The following is an 18,205-nucleotide window of genomic DNA, read 5'->3' as shown; positions in this document are numbered from 1 at the left end:
ACGACTGCCTGCTTTCAAGGCAGGTGCTTATGCCGCTGAGCTAAATCCCCAGCCCCTTTTTGGCCTTTTTGAGACAAGATTTCTCTATGCAGTTCAGGTTGGCCTTAAACTCACTTTGTAGCCCAGTCTGGTCTCAAACTTGCAATGATCCTCATGTTTCAGTCTCCTGGGTGCTGGGATTATAAGCATGGGCCAACATGCCTGGCTCTTTTCTTTTTTGCCAACTAATATTTTGCTTTTTTGGTACGTGTTTTAAGTACATAGTGATTACACTCCTCATGAGGAGTTGGTACATGTGTATAACGTATTTTGTCATTCTTTTCACCCTCCTCTGTTATCTCCTCCTTTTTTTCTTTCTTCCTTTTCACCTTCTCTTTTTCTTCTGTTGTGGAAAAATTCCAAAGCCAAGCCAAACTGGACTGAAAAGAAGACTCTTTTCACCAAGGAGATAAAAGGGCAACATTTAATCTTTATGCCAGTGGGCTGTTGTGGGGTAATTTCCTCAAAGGCAACAGCACTGAATTTAGAAAGAGTTTAGTTTACAGAGAATTTAGAGTTGGGAAGTACAAAGTTACATAATTAGTTACACACATTGAGTCGTATGTTGACAGGCAGGCTGGTCTTGAAACAAAGGATTGTTTATCATAAGATAGAAACACCCCAGGAACACGGGGAAGGGTCCCTCACGGGATGAGCATGGTCAGGGGCATCACCATAATACAGGAACGTTCTGAGGAGGGGCCCTGAATCAGCCCAGGGTACCTTAATGTATAGATCATTACTCTGACTCAGTGCTCCCCAGAGGTCTGCAGCTGGGCTGTAGACACCATCAAGGTCAGCTGAATTCAGCAGAAACAGCAGAACGTTAACGTGGTCAGAGACCTCTAATTGATCAGAAGTATCTATAAGTTTGCTGTCTTATAAATGTGTTCCTAATTATAATTGTGCCCCACATCTCCTTCTCCTCTTTTTTTCCTTCTCCTTCTCCTGCTCCTCCTCACCTTCCCCATCACTCCCCTCTTTCACCTCCTCCCCCTTCTTTCTCTGTGGTCCTGGCCCTAGAGCCTCAGCCACTTTAGGCAAGCTCTGTACCATGAGGCTGCACCCCTGGACTCCTGTATTATTATTTTGAGTTCTCCATTTTACAGTTATATGTCCTGTTTTATCCCTGATAGTAGTTAATATTCCATTTTCTCTCACTCCCTCTTGCTAATCCTGCTAGAGATTTGCCAATTTTATTGGTCTTCAAAGGAGTAGTTCTTTATTTTATTGCTTTTCCATGGTAAGCATCATAGGCTATGCTTTTCACACTTGTTTAGTTTTGTTCCACGCATGAAGATATATTTTATTTTCATTTCCATTTCCATTCAGTGTATTTTTCACTTCCCTTAAGAACTCAAACTTTGGATTGTTTAAAAAGTATGTAGTTTTGTTTCCAAATTGCATTAGCTTTCTATTATTGTAACAAATACCTGAGGTAATCAACTTACTGAAAGTCAGACTTTGTACTCACAGTTTGGGAGGTTTCAGTTAATGATGGTGTGTTGGCCCCATTGCTGTGGGTCTGTGGCAGCACATAAGAGTGTGAGAGTGTTTGGTGGAACAAAATATTCATCTATGACCTGGAAGTAAAAAAAAAAAAAAGAAAGAAAAGAAACAGACTGGGATTGTAAAATCCCTTTGAGGGCATGCCCGTAATGACCTAAAACCTCCCTCCAGGCCCTATCTTTCAAAGATCCACCACCTCCCAAAGCACCAAGATGGGAGCTAAGCAATGAACAGGCTGTTGGTAACATTTTCAGATCTTAAATACAGCATACATGATTGAAAATTTTACTTTTTTTGTCATTGATTTCTAGTATGTTTTCATTGTGATCAGAGAACACATTTTTAAAAATCCATTTTATTCATAAAAAGAAAGAAAAAGAGGAAAAAGAAGAGGAGCAGGAGAAGGAAGAAGAAGAAAAAACTACAATAAAAATACATCAATCAGGAGGTAACAATGGTACATACATTGCACATTGTCATCCCCAAATCATTCACCCAGAGCACAGGACATCTGCCTTCAATTGTCCAGACAACATCAGCACTCAGAAAACACAGGTTGTATGGTTTTTGTTAAGCACATTGAGGTTTACCTTATGGCCCAAGAAATGGTCTATATTGTATAGGTCATGGATTTTAAAGAAGAATGTGTATTCTGCTCTTGTTGGATGGGGCATTCTATAAATTTTAATTATTAATTAGATCCTATTGTTTGGTGACGTTGTTGAATTTATTCATATCTTTGGTTGATTTTCTACTAGTTAAGTAGTGTTGAACCCTCCAAGTTTAATAGTGAATTTGTCTATTTAATTCTTTCTGTTTTTTCAATTCTTTCTCACAGATTTTGTAGCCATGTTGCTTGCTGCATACATTCTTGGATTGCTATGTTTTCTGGATAGAGTCACTTTATTATTGCATAATATGCCTTTCTGTGTCTGGTAATTTGCCTTGAAGTCTACTTGATCTGCCATTAATATGGTCACTCCAGCCTTTCATTGATTAGTATTTGGATGCATATCTTTTTTTATGCTCTATTTTCAACTTGCCCTGCATTATCCTGAAGAGAGGTTGTTTCAGATTGTAGTATATAGTTGGCTTGCTCCTTTAAATCCATTTTGAAAATCTCTTCCTGAGATGTTTATACTATAGCCATTTAATATAACTGTTGATATGTTAGAATTTAAGATTTTCATTTAACTATTTTTTTCTTTTTTCTCTCTTTCTAAATTTTGGTTTTGTTTTGTTTTGAATTTTGTTAGTTCGTGTTTGCACAGTGATTATATTCACTGTAGGGGATTGGTACGTGTACATAACACATTTCCATGCTCTTCTTTTTTCCCTCTCCCTCCACTACCCTTTTGTTTTTCCAGCATCAGATTCATTTATTTAAGACCTTATAAAGTTAATTATTAGATATATTATTGAAAACTAGACTAATAGGACAAAGTATTTAAAATCATGTGAGACATTTGTCCTAATTTGGTATACTATACTTTTAGATATATTGTCTGTACTGGATTATATAATGCCTTTTCTCTTCTTTCTTTTTTCTGATTTTGAGACAGGGTTTTGCTAAATGGTCAGCTGGCTTCAAATCCACAGCTACCATCGTGCCTTAGGCTTCTGAGTGCTGGGATTGCAGGCGTGTGCCACGTTCACTTAAACTTTTTATTTCTATTTTTTTTCCTATTAACTGTCCTTTTAGTACTGTGTTGTCTATAAATATCTCATTTTCTTCATCCATTCATCCGTTGATAGAAAGAAGGCCATTTCCAAGATTCACTACTATGAACTGTGCTGCTGTAAAGATGGGTAATTATCATTGTAATATGATGCTTTTAATGCTTTCAGGAAGATACCTAGAAGGAGAATAGCTGGGTCAAAAGAAGGGCTAGTTTTGATTTTTTTTGAGGAATCTGCATACTGATTTTCATAAAGATTCCATTATTACATCCCCACCAACAATGTAGTACTTTTTTGATGTTCTATCATTGTTTTTCTTCTACTAAGCAAAAAATTTAAGACTTTTTTAAGGCTAAATCTGCTGGCAATGAATCTTCTTAAGTTTTCCTGAATCTGAAAACACATATATTCTCTTAATCCCCAAAGCATACTTTCACTGGGTATAGAACATCTTACACCTTTAGCATTTGAAAAATGTGCACCTTCTACCTGGGGTCTGCAGCTTCTGATGGGAAACACACTGCAAGTGGAACTGTCTCTTTGTGTAGGAAGCTGTTGTTTCTCTCTTCCTTTTTAAGAATTTTCCTTTTGCCTTTAGTTTCAAGAAATTTACTATGATTTGACACACTGGGTTGTTTTACTGTACCTTCTGAGTTTAGTCAGCTTCTAGACCTTGTAGTGTATGTCATTTGCTAAATTTTGGAAGTTTTACCTACTATATTTTGGGTACACTCTCAGCACTGCCTTTCTCCTCTCCTTGGGATGTTGATAACAGGGAATGTTAGTTTTATTTTCTCTCTGATCCAGCATATCTATAATTTTTTCTCTTTGTCATACACATTGGGTAATTGTGACTATCTCCCAGTACAACTGATTCTTTTCTCTTTTTTTTCCCTTCAATTCTTTGGCTGAGCCAGACTACTGGAATTTTAAATTTCAATTACTATGTTTTTCCACGGTAATTTTTTTGTTTTTATTTATTTCTTTGCCAAGACATTTGTGCTTTTTTTCCCCTTATATTTCAAGCTCCTTAGAGGAGAATTTTTATCAGAGCTACTTTAAGATGTTTGTCAATTGCTTGTAGACCCAGCCCCATCCTAGTGTTCACATCTACTAATGGAATCTCCAACATTCAGTTGAGAAAATTTGCAGTGATGTAATTTTCTTATTTTTTTTAAATGGAAGCCTAGACATTATGCTTATTATTCCATGAGACACAGGTTCTTACTGAAGCCTAATTTTTAAGCTGCTTTCCTTCCTTTGACACTACATTACTTTTTCAAGGGACAACACTTTTTACTGCCAGGTGGGAGAAAAGTCCAGGCTTTCACTCAGTCTTGGGCCTGAGATCTGAGGTGGGGGTCACTGCACCTGTTTAGCAGGGGTGAGAACTCTGGCTTCCCCTGAGGCCTTCAACAACATCCCCTTGACTGGCAGGAGCAGCAGAGCCTGCAGTAGAGGCACGAGTTTCTATTGATTCTCTACCTGGCCCGATAGGACACCAGCCTGAAGGAAAGACGCAGTTGTTTTAGAGTGTGAAAGCTCAGGCTCTCTACACCCCTTCTTTGACATCAGCCTTGCAGGGATGGTGGCCTGAGACATCTGGCTGCAGTCTGGTGATGAGAGGTTTAAGATTCAGGCGGGTGGGTGGACGGAGCAATGGAGCCCCCTTCAGCATCCCCCAGTGTTTGGCTATAGAAGAGTGATTGCTGTCTGAAAGTTTTCTGCTCTCCCTGAGACAGGAGAGTAGGTTTTTCTTGAGACTTTTTTTGAAAGAGGAATAGAACCCAGGGCCTTGCCATTCAGCTATACCCTCAGCCCTTTTTCTTTTATGTTTTGAAATGGGATGTCAGTAAATTGCTGAGTTAACCAGGCTGGGCTCAAGTTTGCAAAAATCTTTAAATATTTTAAAAATCTTTAAAATATTCAAATATTTATTAAAATAATTTATTCAGTTTTAAAATCATAGTTAAATACTTTAACATGACTTACATATGAAATTTTTAGAAATATCAAATTAGCTTTATGATTTTGAAAAAAAATATAAATGTATATACTTTTCCTATACGTACAGCTAAGAAACGATTATCTGTTGAAATTATAATCTTTCTGTCTCCACTTCCCTGAATGCTGGGATTATAGTCATGTACTACATGACAGTCTATGCCCATTGTCATTTTTGGGTTGGGGCTTTTTTAGCATTTAGCCTAATGTAGATGAGTAAAAAAGAAAATGCAGGAAACTCACTACTGTGTTGTTCCTCAGGTCCTGAGATATCTCATCAAACTGTTCTATTTTCAGGGCCTTTTCATATTCATTTATATAATGGACAAGGTTTTCAGTTATGATTAGTGGGAGGAATAGAGAAAAGTGTGTCTATTTTGTGTTCCAGAAAGGGCCAATTTTGTGACAAAAATATAATTGTCATGGAGACCAGAAATCCTAGCTTGCAATCTCATTGGTAATGTATTCTCTTCCTGTGGCTCATCTTACATGGGAGACAAATTATAATCAGGAGATTGTTGCATGCATTTGGAATCAGGACACAGGTTGCTGGATTAACTGCTAAAACTTAAAAGCATCAGACTAATAATATAGCTAGACACAGTCATCTCTCTAATAGAGGCTATATGTGGACATCACACCCTTCCTCTATACCTACTAAGAGACAGTAATGCACAACGTGGCATAGTGAATAAAAGTATAGTTTGGGGCCAGCTGGTCAACCACAAGTCCTGGATTTGTCACTTATACACTCTGTGGACTCAGACAGAATATTTAACTTCATTTCCTCATCTGTAGAATAAGCAATACAAACCAGGTACCAGCTTCATAAAGTTGCTTTAAAAATAAAATAAGCACCCAGGAAAGTCCTCAAATACTGGGAGCATTGTGTCATGGATGCCTTCCAAGTTTCCTGAAAGGCACAATTGTTTAGTAAATATGTTAACAGAGCCAAGAGATGGCCAAGCATTACTGAACTTCTGAATGTCTTTGCTCCCTTGCTGTCTGATTCATTTATATTGATTTTTCAGGTCGGAATGTCTATCTCCCTTCAGTGATAAGTCCTTACCTTACAGGGGCTTGTACACACTAGCAGTGATGCTTTGGGAATTCCAGGTGACATTTCAGGTGAGCAGATTGGAAGAGGGCTGTGCGGGCTGATGAGGTGGCTGTGCAGGCAGGGACAGACAGATGTGTGTGAGCTGCTCTGCTGTGAATGACAGAAAAGGGTGCTATGAGGTAGGAAGGGCTAGATGAGCAGTGTTTAAAAGTCGGAAGGAATTTGAGTGTCACTTTTGTAGCAATGGAAAATCCTGGGAGAATTAGTTCACGGCACTGGGAGAATTAGTTCACGGCACTGGGAGAATTAGTTCTTGTATGCCACTGTGTTCTTTCCTAATCTAACAAAGTTCATAGACTCCCTTTGTGAATACTGTTTTAAGTACAGAAATGAAGTGCATGGAATTATATAGGAAGTAAATGACAGTGAAATATGACTTCAGATATTGAGATAAATGTGATATAGTACTAGATAGCTTCCTTATTATAACATTAGATAAAAGATCTATTTTTAGACTTTTTTTTATTTTGAAAGTACTAAAATACAACAGAACAAGACAGAATAAAGCCAACTGAGACCGTGTAGTAAAATTGGTACAGAACTTCACAGCAGGTTACCGGGATAACAGTAATAGGGAGCATAGTATATTTTGTTATCTTTACAATAGTTGTTCTTTCAATCACGTATATCAAAATAAAATGAAATGCAGAACATTATAGAACTTATCAAAACAGAATATTGAATAAGCACTACCATTTATCAGAATAAAGCAAAACAGTAATAAAAATATTTGCCTTCAAAAAGATGGTAGAAGGAAATCCCCCTTGTTTGCTATGGTCAACCTCCCAAGAGATCCCAAGAGATTTGCTAATGGGGGGGGGGATGGGGAAAGGGGGGTAGGGGAAGTAGGATGTGTATCTCTAGGCAGTGCACCAGTAGGTTCACTATCGCTTAGCAGGGAGGCAGGCTGGTTGCTTGGTTTCTCAGCATCCTAAGTTCCAACATGGTGCGGATCTCAGGAGAAGCTGGTGGTTCTCTCCCTGGAAGGGCCACAGTCTGCCACACCACAACTGCTTACCAGGGAGGTGAGCTGCTTGCTTGGTCTCCTAGCGTCCTAAGTTCCAAATAAAAGATCCATTTACTATAATTTTATTTATTACATTCAAGCAACTAGAGTAATTTCAATTGAGATATATAAACAATATTTAGACAATTTCATGATGATTGATATGTTATGAAAATATCAGTGATTTCTAGAGATGGAAAATCCATAGGTACTGATAATATAACTCTGATTTGTTACCTACATTTGGAATTGAGCAACATCCTAAATCTTACAGGTAAGTGAAAATTTAAATTTTATTTTTTCCCCTTCCATCTGAAATAAACTTACAGCTGCATATCTCACCCATGGGGCTCTCCCAGCTCTGTGCACCTTAGGTTAAAAGCCCTTGTCTTTAGCACTTGTGTTTGACATGTCACGGCTCAATAAGCGCAAGAAACAGTGAAGATCTGACCTAGATCAATATCTGCCACCACACTCACTGCTGCAGCTGCCCTATTGCCTTGCAAATTAAAGAAGCGAGGTACACAGAAAGCAAAGAGAGCGTAAGGCCTTATCTCATCTGGATAGACACATGATACAAACTTTAGTAAATATGTGTGAAATTCTATAGGAGATAGGTTGATAAATTAATTTCTTTAATTTTTTAAACATAAAATTTTAAAGTAAAAGACAAAAGGATGAAACTATGTGACTCAAACAGGAGCACTAAAGCACACAGCCTATTTATACTGGAATGAAAATAAACGCGTCTCACCAATAAATGGGACCTCCAATTCTAGTTTTTTGAGAAAACTCCAGACTGATTTACACAGTGATTGTATCAGTCTACACTCCCAACAACAGAGGAAGAGTTCCTTTTTCTCCACAGCCCATCCAGCATTTGTTATTGGTTGATTTCTTGATAATAGCCATTCTTTCTGGGGTGAAATAGAATCTCAGCGTTGCTTTAATTTGCATGTTTTAAATGACTAGTGATGTTGAACATTTTTGCATATATTTATTTTCTGTTTGTATTTCTAAGAAATGTGTACTCATCTCAGATTCCCATTTTTGGATTGGGTTTTTAAATCTGAGAGGACTAGTTTTTTTGAGTTCTTTGTAATCCTTTGTCTGAGGAACAGGTGACAAGCATTTCTCCCACATTTTGGGCTGTCTCTTCACTCTATTTGTGGTTTCTCTTGCTGTGCAAAAGCTTTTTAGCAAGATGAGATCTCAGTTGTTGATTCTTTATGACAGTTCCTGTGTGATCAGGGTTTGTTCATAAAGTTTTTGCTTATACCAATGTCTTCAAAAGTTTTACATACTTTCTTATAGCATATTTAATGTTTATGTTTTAATATTTAGATCTTTGATCTATTCAAAATTTACTTTAGTGCAGGTGAAAGATTCAGCATGTACCGAGTCAGTTTTTCCCAGCATCATTATTAAAGAGCCTACCTTTCTTCCAGTGAATGTGTGTGGTACTTTTGTCAAAGACAAGGTATCTTAGTGAGTCTAGAGTTGTTTCTCCATCTTCTAATTTGTTCTATTGATCTTCAAGTTTGAGGATTTTTGGATATGTTTTCATTAGTGAAACTGGCTGTACTTCTCTTAGTTGGGTCTTTCTCTGGTTTTGGTATCAGAATAATTCTTGCTTTCACCAACAAATTTGGGAGTATTGCTTCCCTTTCAATTTCATTAAAGAATTTGAGAAGTAGTGGTGTTAGGTGTTCCCTAAGTTTCTTGTAGAATTCAGCAGTGAATCCATCAGGGCCCAAACTTTTCTTTGTTGATAGGTTTTTAAAATTTACATCTTTGGTTTCATTTATTGATATTGGGTTATTTAGGATTTTTATGTCCTATTGATTCAACATTGGTAATATGTATATATCTAGGAATCTGTCCATTTCGTCTGTATTTTCCATCCTATCAGAATACAAGTTTTAAAAGTAGGTATAGATGATCTTCTGAATCCCAGCAGGGTCTGTTGTGATTTCACTCTTTTAATTTCTAATTCCATGTATTTGAGATTTTTCTTCCTATTTTTTATAAGGTTGGCTAAGGGTTTATCAATTTTATGTAATCTTTCAAAGTATCAACTCGTGGGTTCATTGATTCTTCGTACTTTTTTAGTTTCCAATGTATTCATATCTGCTCTGATTTTTGTAATTTTCTCCCTCACATGAGCTTTTGACTTAACCTGTTCTTCTTTGTCTAGAAGTTGAGGTTCACCAGTAAGCTGTTTATATGCACTGGCTCTGTTTTCCTGATATGGGTATTTACTGCTGTAAATTTTTCTCTTGGACTGCTTTCATTGTGTCCCACAAGTTCCAGTATGTTGTACTGTTGCTAACATTCAACTGTAAAAATTATCTAATTTCTCCTATGACTCATTGGCTGTTCAGCAGGGTGCTGTTTAATTTCCATGTGTTTATGAAGTTCTTGTGTTTTATTTGCCATGGGTTTCCAGTTTCATTACACTATGCTCTGATAGTATGCCTGGGATAATTTGAATTCCTTTTCATTTTCTTAGACATGTTATAGGGGCCAGTATGTGGTCTTTTTGGAGAACGCCCCATGTGCAGCTGAGAAGAATGTATATTCTGATGTCCTGGGGGTGCAATGCTCTATAGACATCTACTAAATTCATTTGTTCAAAATTAATAATATTTTAGCATTAATTTTTTGGTATAGTTTATGTGCCTTTTTGTGACAGTGGGATATTCAAATCTTCCAATAGAATTGTATTATGATTTAGTTGATTTTTCATGTCCATTAGTATTTGTTTTATATAGTTGGGTACATTGATATTTGCTGCATATATATTTATGATTGTTATCTCTTCCTCTTGGATCATTCTCTTTACAAAGATGTAGTGACTTTCTTTATGTCTCTTAATCAGTCTTGATTCACAATTTGCTTTGTCTACAAATAGAATAGCTACTCCCACTTTTTTCTGGGTTCCTGAAAAGTATTGCTTTTTCTCCTTTGAATTTTATTTTTGAATTTCTCTTTGAATTAAATGTGTTTCTGGTAGGCAACATATTGTTGGATGTTGCTTCTTGATCCATTCTACCAGTCTGTGTCTTTTGATTGGTGAATTGAGACCATTAATGCTGATGGTTATAACTAATATGTATTGACTTATTCTTATCATGTAATTTTCCTATTGTCGACTCTCCCTCTTTTTATTTTCCCCTCCTCCTAACTGTTTGCTTTGTCTGGTGGATTCCTTCTGTTAGGGTTCATAAAGCTGTATTCTTTATAATCTCTTTCTAGAATGTCCAGAACATTTTGGAGTGCTGGTTTGGTTTGGTTTGGTGATTATAAATTTCCTGATTTTTTTTGTCATGACAGCACCTCTCCATTAGTTTTGAAAGACAGTTTTGTGGGGTACATCATTCTGAGTTGAAAGTTGTTTTACTTTTGATTTTGGATTACTTCACTCTAAGCTTTCTTTGATTTGAAAGTTTGTGCTGTGAAGTCAGCTGTAATTCTGATGGGTTTTCTTTTATAGGTGACTTGTTACTTTTCCCTGATAGTTTTTAAGATTCTATTCTTGTGTCGAATTTCTGGAATCTTGACTATGATATGCTTGAATGTAGAATTTTTTTTATCATGGCTAATTGTAGTTATATGCTTCGCTTCTACATATGTCAAATTTTTTCTCTACCAGGAAAGAATTTTTCTGCCATGACATCTGTGAACAATTCTTTAATAGCATTTATGGTAACTCCTGCTTTTCATTTACTCTAATCAGTCTTCAGTTATTCTTCATCTCATCTAGCAGCTGCTGGATTGATTTCTCATGGTCCCTTATTAGTTTTGAGAAATCTTTCTTTTCCTGGTCACTAACTGTAAGCCTGTCTTCAGTGTCTGAGATCCTGTCCTCACATTGGACTAATCTGCTTCAAATAATTTCAGCAGAGATTTCATTCTCCTGGATATCTGCTTGGATCTGCCTTATGCATTCTATTTCTTTTGTATAATTTTATTGTTTGTCTATTTTTTTGGCTATATCTGCTCTAGTGTCACTAAGCATGGTCTTTATCTGAGAGATTATTTCTGATTTCATTTTTCCAGAGCCTCATTCAATTGCTTTGTTGTTGCCACCTAAGGGAGGCCGGATGGGAGGCTTTTGGATTGTCCCACCTCATTACCCCCTGAATTTGCCTTTGATAAACTGAATGTCTGGGATTGCATGTTGTTTCAGTGTATTCTAATTTCTTGTTTCTTGTTTTAGTTTAATTCCTGGGGTGATGTTTGTACATTGCCTATGATGGGTGGTTTTATTGCTAGTTCTTAGGATCCATAGATGATGACTACTTCTCTGAGGTATCTTACAGCTGTAACTGGTTTTTGGGTTTGAGACCATTGGAAGCTCTTACCTCTTCAGTTTGTTGAAGATGAGAAATTGTTGCTTGTTTGGCCCAGTATCTAGCTGTTTGTCACTGTGCCACTGTATTTTCTGAGACCCTTAATCAATCTCAGTCATGGAGCACCAGGACCAACAACTGTTTAGAACAATTATGTCAGTATTGACTATAGTGGTACCAATAGTACCAAACACATCTTAGAAAATGATAAACTAAGGCCAGGGATATAGCTCAGTGGCTTAAGTGCTTTCCTGGTAAGCACAAGGTCATGAGTTCAATCCCTGGTACAAAAACAAAAAACAAAACAAAACAAAAGAAAATGACAAACTGAGCTAACCATGAATTTGTCACTTTTAACTGTATAAACTAGATTTATGGTTATATAACAAAATATAAAGCAAACCAGAAAATTATATGCAGTATACAAGTCAATTTTTCCCAAGGGGTTAAAGTGTAAAATGGATTAAAGAGAAAATAGAGAAGTGGAAGAAGAGGAAGAAATTAGAAGTAAGGTTGTAGGACAAAGGGGAATCACACTAACTTTGAGAAACTGGTACAGAAGACTGAAGGAAATCAGATGAAAGAGATGGAAGAACAGAACAGAAACACAACCACAAAGAGGCTGGGAACCATGTCCACACTCATACAAAAACAAAATCAAACAATGCAGGAGAAACAGAAGGAAAGAAAAGAAACGAAAAGAAAAGAAAAGAAAAGAAAAGAAAAAGAGTAAAAGTCCACTTTCAGTGTTTTCTCTGGTTTTGTTAATAGACAACTATGGAGTCCCAATTTGTGTAGACCTCTCCCAGCAAGGCAGTAGTAGCATTTTGGTGGGGTAGTGGATAACCTCAGCAGGTTGCCCTGAGACCAGACTCATTGGCCTCATTGCTGTCTAAGCAATTTCTGTGGGTCTGAGCCCAGCTGGGATCAGCTAGATGGGGCTGGAAGAAGTTCTAGGTTCTGAACTCAGTCAGCTATCTCTTGGATCCCGGCTAATCCCTCCCTGCTGTGGGAGGACTAAGTGCTCTGCACTCACCACCAGCTAGTGAAGTTCCGCACATCTGCTGCTCCTCTCCACTATTGTGTCTCTCTGCAGAGGTCTCTGGGGTCACCAGCTGTCACCATCACTCTGCACCACTGCTCCTCTGACTCCTCTTATGTAGCAATCCCATCTCAGGGAGAAGGTGCCATTGGCTGCCTCCTTTTTCATTTGAGTGTCTCTGTTCACTCTCTCTGTGGGCTTCAATTTACACTTCAGATTCTCCCTGAGTGCAGAGGACCTACTTCCCTCCTTCTTGTGTGACTCATGATGCTACATTCCAGCTTCTGAATGGCAAGTCTCAGAGAGGCTTTTGCCTTTGCTGCTTTGAGACATTTTTAAATACTATGTTTTATTTGAGGCCAAGCCAGATATTGCCTTTTCCCCCTTGGTACTGGAAACTAAATGCATGGTTTTCACATTGAGCTACATTGTTAGCTCTTAAATTTTGAGACATGGTGTCACTAAGTGACTAAATTTCCCACTGTGGGTTTAAATTTGTCTAACATGTTTTTTGACATGCAGTCCTTAAAAACTAATTTCATTTTTAAATCTACTAACATGACTATAGATAAACTATTCCTCTGATAGTTTTGCAGAAGGTGTTAGTTTTTAGATGATAAAAGTTTTGAAAATTTTAATTATGAATTACAAATGAATATCATAAGTAATATTTTTCATTTTTTTTATCGGTACCAGGAATTGAACTCACGACCGCACACTTGCAAGGCAGGCGCTTATGCTGCTGAGCTAAATTCCCAGCCCCATCATTAGTAATCTTTTCCATCACAATTTTCTTTCCAGGTTTATAGTATATAGTTAGTTTAAAAAGAAATATATAGTTTGAACTCATTTTAGAAATGAAGTATACATGCATATACTTAACCAAGGAAGATGTACTGGACTTTCTGCACAACAGCTTTCCTGAGATCAGACTTATAGGACACATTCCCCATACCTCTGATTCTAACTGGGAAAAATTTTAATTACCCAGCTATTTAATAGTACCAGGTGCACTGGAGCATGTATTGATCTCTTGAGATTTTTTTAACCAAGAACTTAAACAAATTGAAAAAGAATATTTGATGTGCAGAATTTTAAAATATTTTAGTGGTCAAATCTACTGAACATTCACTTTGTAGTTTCTGCCTTTGAAAGAAGTTCTCTGACCCCATCACAATAAAATATTCATTTTTACTTTCTTTTGTTATTTTTATGATTCAGATGTTTATATTTACTCTGTAATGCTTTAGTTTTTATTTTTTTTCTAATTTCTAAAAGAATCACTCACAAAATATATACTTAGGTTATAATGAGAGATAGCACCACTTAGACAAGTTCAAGTCTTCTTTGTTCTGCATATAAATACAACTTAATTCTGTATGTATTGCCGACCATAAATGTTTTTCTTAGTGTTCTGCAGATTATGATACATTTTTTTCCTAGAGTTTAGCTTTGATGAGAGGTGTGCCATCATCCCAATTATTTTGCATCTCTTTTATCTGCCTGGATGCAAGTTTTCTATTTTTAATCATTGAAATGACAATAAAAGACAGGAAGATACAGTTTCACATTATGATTTCTTTCATTGATTTTGCTTTGAGTATTATGAGACCTTTTATCTGAAAACTCAGATGTTTTGACTTCAGTGATTGCTTCTCTAATATATTTTGAATTGTGTTATAGAAGAGGTAAGGTAGGAGCCAGGTGTTTTAAGGAAATTAGTGGGTTTTTTTTTTTGCTTTGTTCTTGTTTTTTTGAGACAAGGTCTTGGTCTGTTGGGCTCAAGTGACACTTCTAGTTCAGCCTCATGAGTGGTGAGATTATAGGTATGTGCAACTGAACCTTGTTGTTTGAGGGAATTATTCAAGGAGGATGAAGAAAACATACTAACATGATGTAGGCACACTAATGGTAAAATGATCATAAAGCATATAAAAGTATGTATGTTTACTATTGGTAAGTGTAAGTAAATACACATGTATGAGGAGTGAAAGTACAACGTATGAGCATCAATTTATCTTGACTAATGATCTCAGATACGTCTATAGTCAAAGGCTTTGTCCTATTTTTCTTTGAAGCTTATTTATTTCACTTTAAATTAAGAGTTCTCTGACTTTTTTTGATATAGGGTCTCACTGTATAATTCAGGCTGGCCTTCAGCTCTCCATGTAGTCCAGGCTAGCCTTGGACTTAAACTTGTGGGAATCTTCCAGTTTCAGCCTTCTGAATGCTGAGATCACAGGTGTTGCCACCATGCCTGGGTTTGACTTTATTTTTTACTGCCAGCTTTGTATCTGTTACAGGTATTTTCTCTGCTAAACTGTTAATGATTATTCCTTCAATTACTGCTACTTCACTTATTAAATTATAGAACAAACATCTTGGATAATGACCTCACTCCCACCCCCACCCTCCATGGACCTAAGGGCTGGCAGATGATGGCCTCACTCCTAGTCACCCTCCATGGACCAGGAGTTGTCAGACACTGGCCTCTCCCCTCCTCCTCCCTGGGTCTTTGGCTGCCCTTCTACCTCCCAGAACCTTGGACTGCAGTGGATTAACCTTCCTGGATCGATGAGAGTCTCAGGAACCCCTCTTCTAAACAAAGGATCTCAGTAGACTTGCATCAGTGTGGTGAGTTTGCCCCTAAAATAGAGGACTTCAGTGGGTAAACAGGAGCAGTAATGAAGTCCCCTCCAGCTGTAGGATCTTGGTAAGAGTGTGCATGAGCCCTTCCTCCATACAGAGAATGTTAGGTGGCTTGATCAGAGTGCCAATAAGGCCTTCCCCAAACTGGAGGATCTCAAAGGTGTGAAGAATCACCCAGGATCTCAGCTAAGCAAGCACTGTAGTCAGGTAGGGCTGGTGGCCTAGAACACCCTGAAGACATAGTAACAACAGGAACTAAGGGTTGACTTACATCAGCACTCCTGGGGTAGTCAGCTTAGAAAGAATGTAGGATTCACCCTACATGCCTTGCAGGAGGAATTCAGGTGACTGGCTCTTTTCATTGTGGCACCAAGCAATTGGACAGACATCAACCATACAGTAGGACCCTAAAATACACACTATCGACAGCTGAGACTAGTGTTATTAAAAGACCAAATATTAGCCCAAAAGGTGAAAATGACAAAATAAAAAAAAGCAAAATGCAATCTCAAACATCTAGACCATCGGGAGTCAGAACAGGTGGCAGTGAAAAAGAGGACTTTACAGGTCATACACCAGAAATCTCTGAAAAGATAGCAAACAAAATAAAGAAACAAATTCATGAGGCTATAAAGGAAATCAGATTAGAAATAATCTTTCATGTAAGGATAGAAATGACAACCTTAATAAAGGAGTTGCTCAGCTAGATATAGATAAAAAGTACAGGAGTATGGGAAAATGATAGAAACCTTGAATGAATAACATAGAAAGGAAGTCGAATGCATTAAACAAATTCAAAGAGATATCAAAAAAATAAAAAAAAGTTATATTGAAACCTGAAAAAAACTGTTTAAATGAAGCTGAGAATAGACTTTCAGGCCTTGAGGACAGGATTGCAGCTGGCAATCATGAAAAGATAGGGCTTTTAAAAATAACAAAGCAGCATGAAATGACAATCCACCAGCTTCAAGGTGATGCAAAGAGGAACAATATAATATTAATAGACATCAGTGAAGATGCAGGAGCCAATGTGAATGACAAACTATTCAAAGAAGTAATAGCACAAAATTTCCCAAACATGAGGAAAGATTCTGATATGCAGATAAGTGAAACATATAGAATGCCAAACAGTCACAACCAACATAAATCTGCATTCAGACATATAATAATTAAGATCACAGATATACAGCATAAAAATGGAATACTAACAGTTGTTAGAGAAAAGACACATCTCGCCTATCAAGGAAAGCCCATTAGAATCACAGCAGACTTTTAAGTACAAACCCTCAAAATAAAATGAACTTGGAGTGAAGTATTTCAAGCCCTGAAAGAAGACAACTTTCAACCCAGATTGATATACCCTGAAAAACTTTCTTTGAAATTTAATGGACAATAAGATACTTTCAGGACAAAGAACAACTGAAGAAACTCAAGTCTATCAACCTGGCCTCAGAAAGATTACTTAAGGGCATACTAGATAGAGATAAAAAAATGACAATTTTCAGAACAACAACAGAAAGAAACCATCAGACAGGCAAGCAATTAAACAAGGGGGGAAAGCAGAAAACCAACAGCAGAAAATAACATGACAAAGTTGAGCCAGTACATATCAGTAGTATCTATCAATGTAAATGGTCTCAAGTCACCTACAAAAAGAAACAGGTTGACAGAATGGATCAAGAAATAGGACTGAGGGCGGGGGATTAAGCTCAGCGGCATAAGCGCCTGCCTTGCAAGCAGGCAGTCGTGAGTTCGATCCCCGGTACCGATAAAAAGGAAAAAGACAAAAAAAAAAAAAAAAAAATAGGACTGACAATATACTGCATACAAGAAACACATCTGACTCAACAGGAAACTCATAGGTTAAAGTCATAGGATGAAAAACAATATTCCATGCAATAGGAACCCATAAAAAAGCAGGAGTAGCTATTCCATTTGCAGACAATGTGAACTTTAAACCAAAAATTAATCAAAAGAGATAAAGAAGGTCACCACATACTAGTAGGGCAATAATTCAAGAAGAAGAGCTAACAATCATAAACATATATGCACCAAATACATGAGAAACCAACTATATAAGATAAATACTAATAGATATGGAAAGCAACAACACCATTGAAGTAGGGAACTCTAATATTCCATTGTCACAGAGACAGATCAACTAGAGAAAAAGTCAGCAAAGAAGTAACAGAACTGAATCAAACCTGTGAGCAAAAGGACTTAGTAGATGTTTACAGAGTGTTCTACTCAATCATATCAGAATACACACTCTTCTCAGCTGCACATAGGACATTCTGCAAAATAGACCATGTATTAGCCTATAAAACATTCGTAAGTAAATTCAAAGCTATTGAAATTATCCCATGCATATTGTCTAACCATAGTGCACTTAAATTGTAAATTAATGGCAAAATAAATGGCAAAACCTGCATAAATACATGGAAATTAAATAACAACCTCCTGAGCAATCAATGGGTTACAGGTGAAATTAAAAAAGAAATTAAGCAATACCTATAATTCAGTGAAAATGCAGATAAAATATACCAAAACCTGTGGAATGCATTGAAAATAGTCCTAAGATGGAAATATATAGCAATAAATTGTCATATCAAGAAAATAGAATAAGCTGGATATGGTGGTGCACTCCTGTAATCCCAGTACTTGGGAGGCTGAGGCAGGAGGATGGTTGCAATTTTGAGACCAGCCTGGGTTACAAAATGAACCCAAGGCAGGTTTGACCTTCATTGGGAGATCTTGTCTCAAAAAGACAAAGAGACAAAAAAAAAAAAAAGAAAATAGAA

The sequence above is a fragment of the Cavia porcellus genome, unplaced genomic scaffold, assembly GCF_034190915.1.
Source record: "Cavia porcellus strain 051 isolate PalLab524CR breed Dunkin Hartley unplaced genomic scaffold, mCavPor4.1 scaffold_11, whole genome shotgun sequence".
NCBI classification, from domain to species: Eukaryota; Metazoa; Chordata; class Mammalia; order Rodentia; family Caviidae; genus Cavia; species Cavia porcellus.
This window is presented reverse-complemented; position numbering follows the sequence as displayed.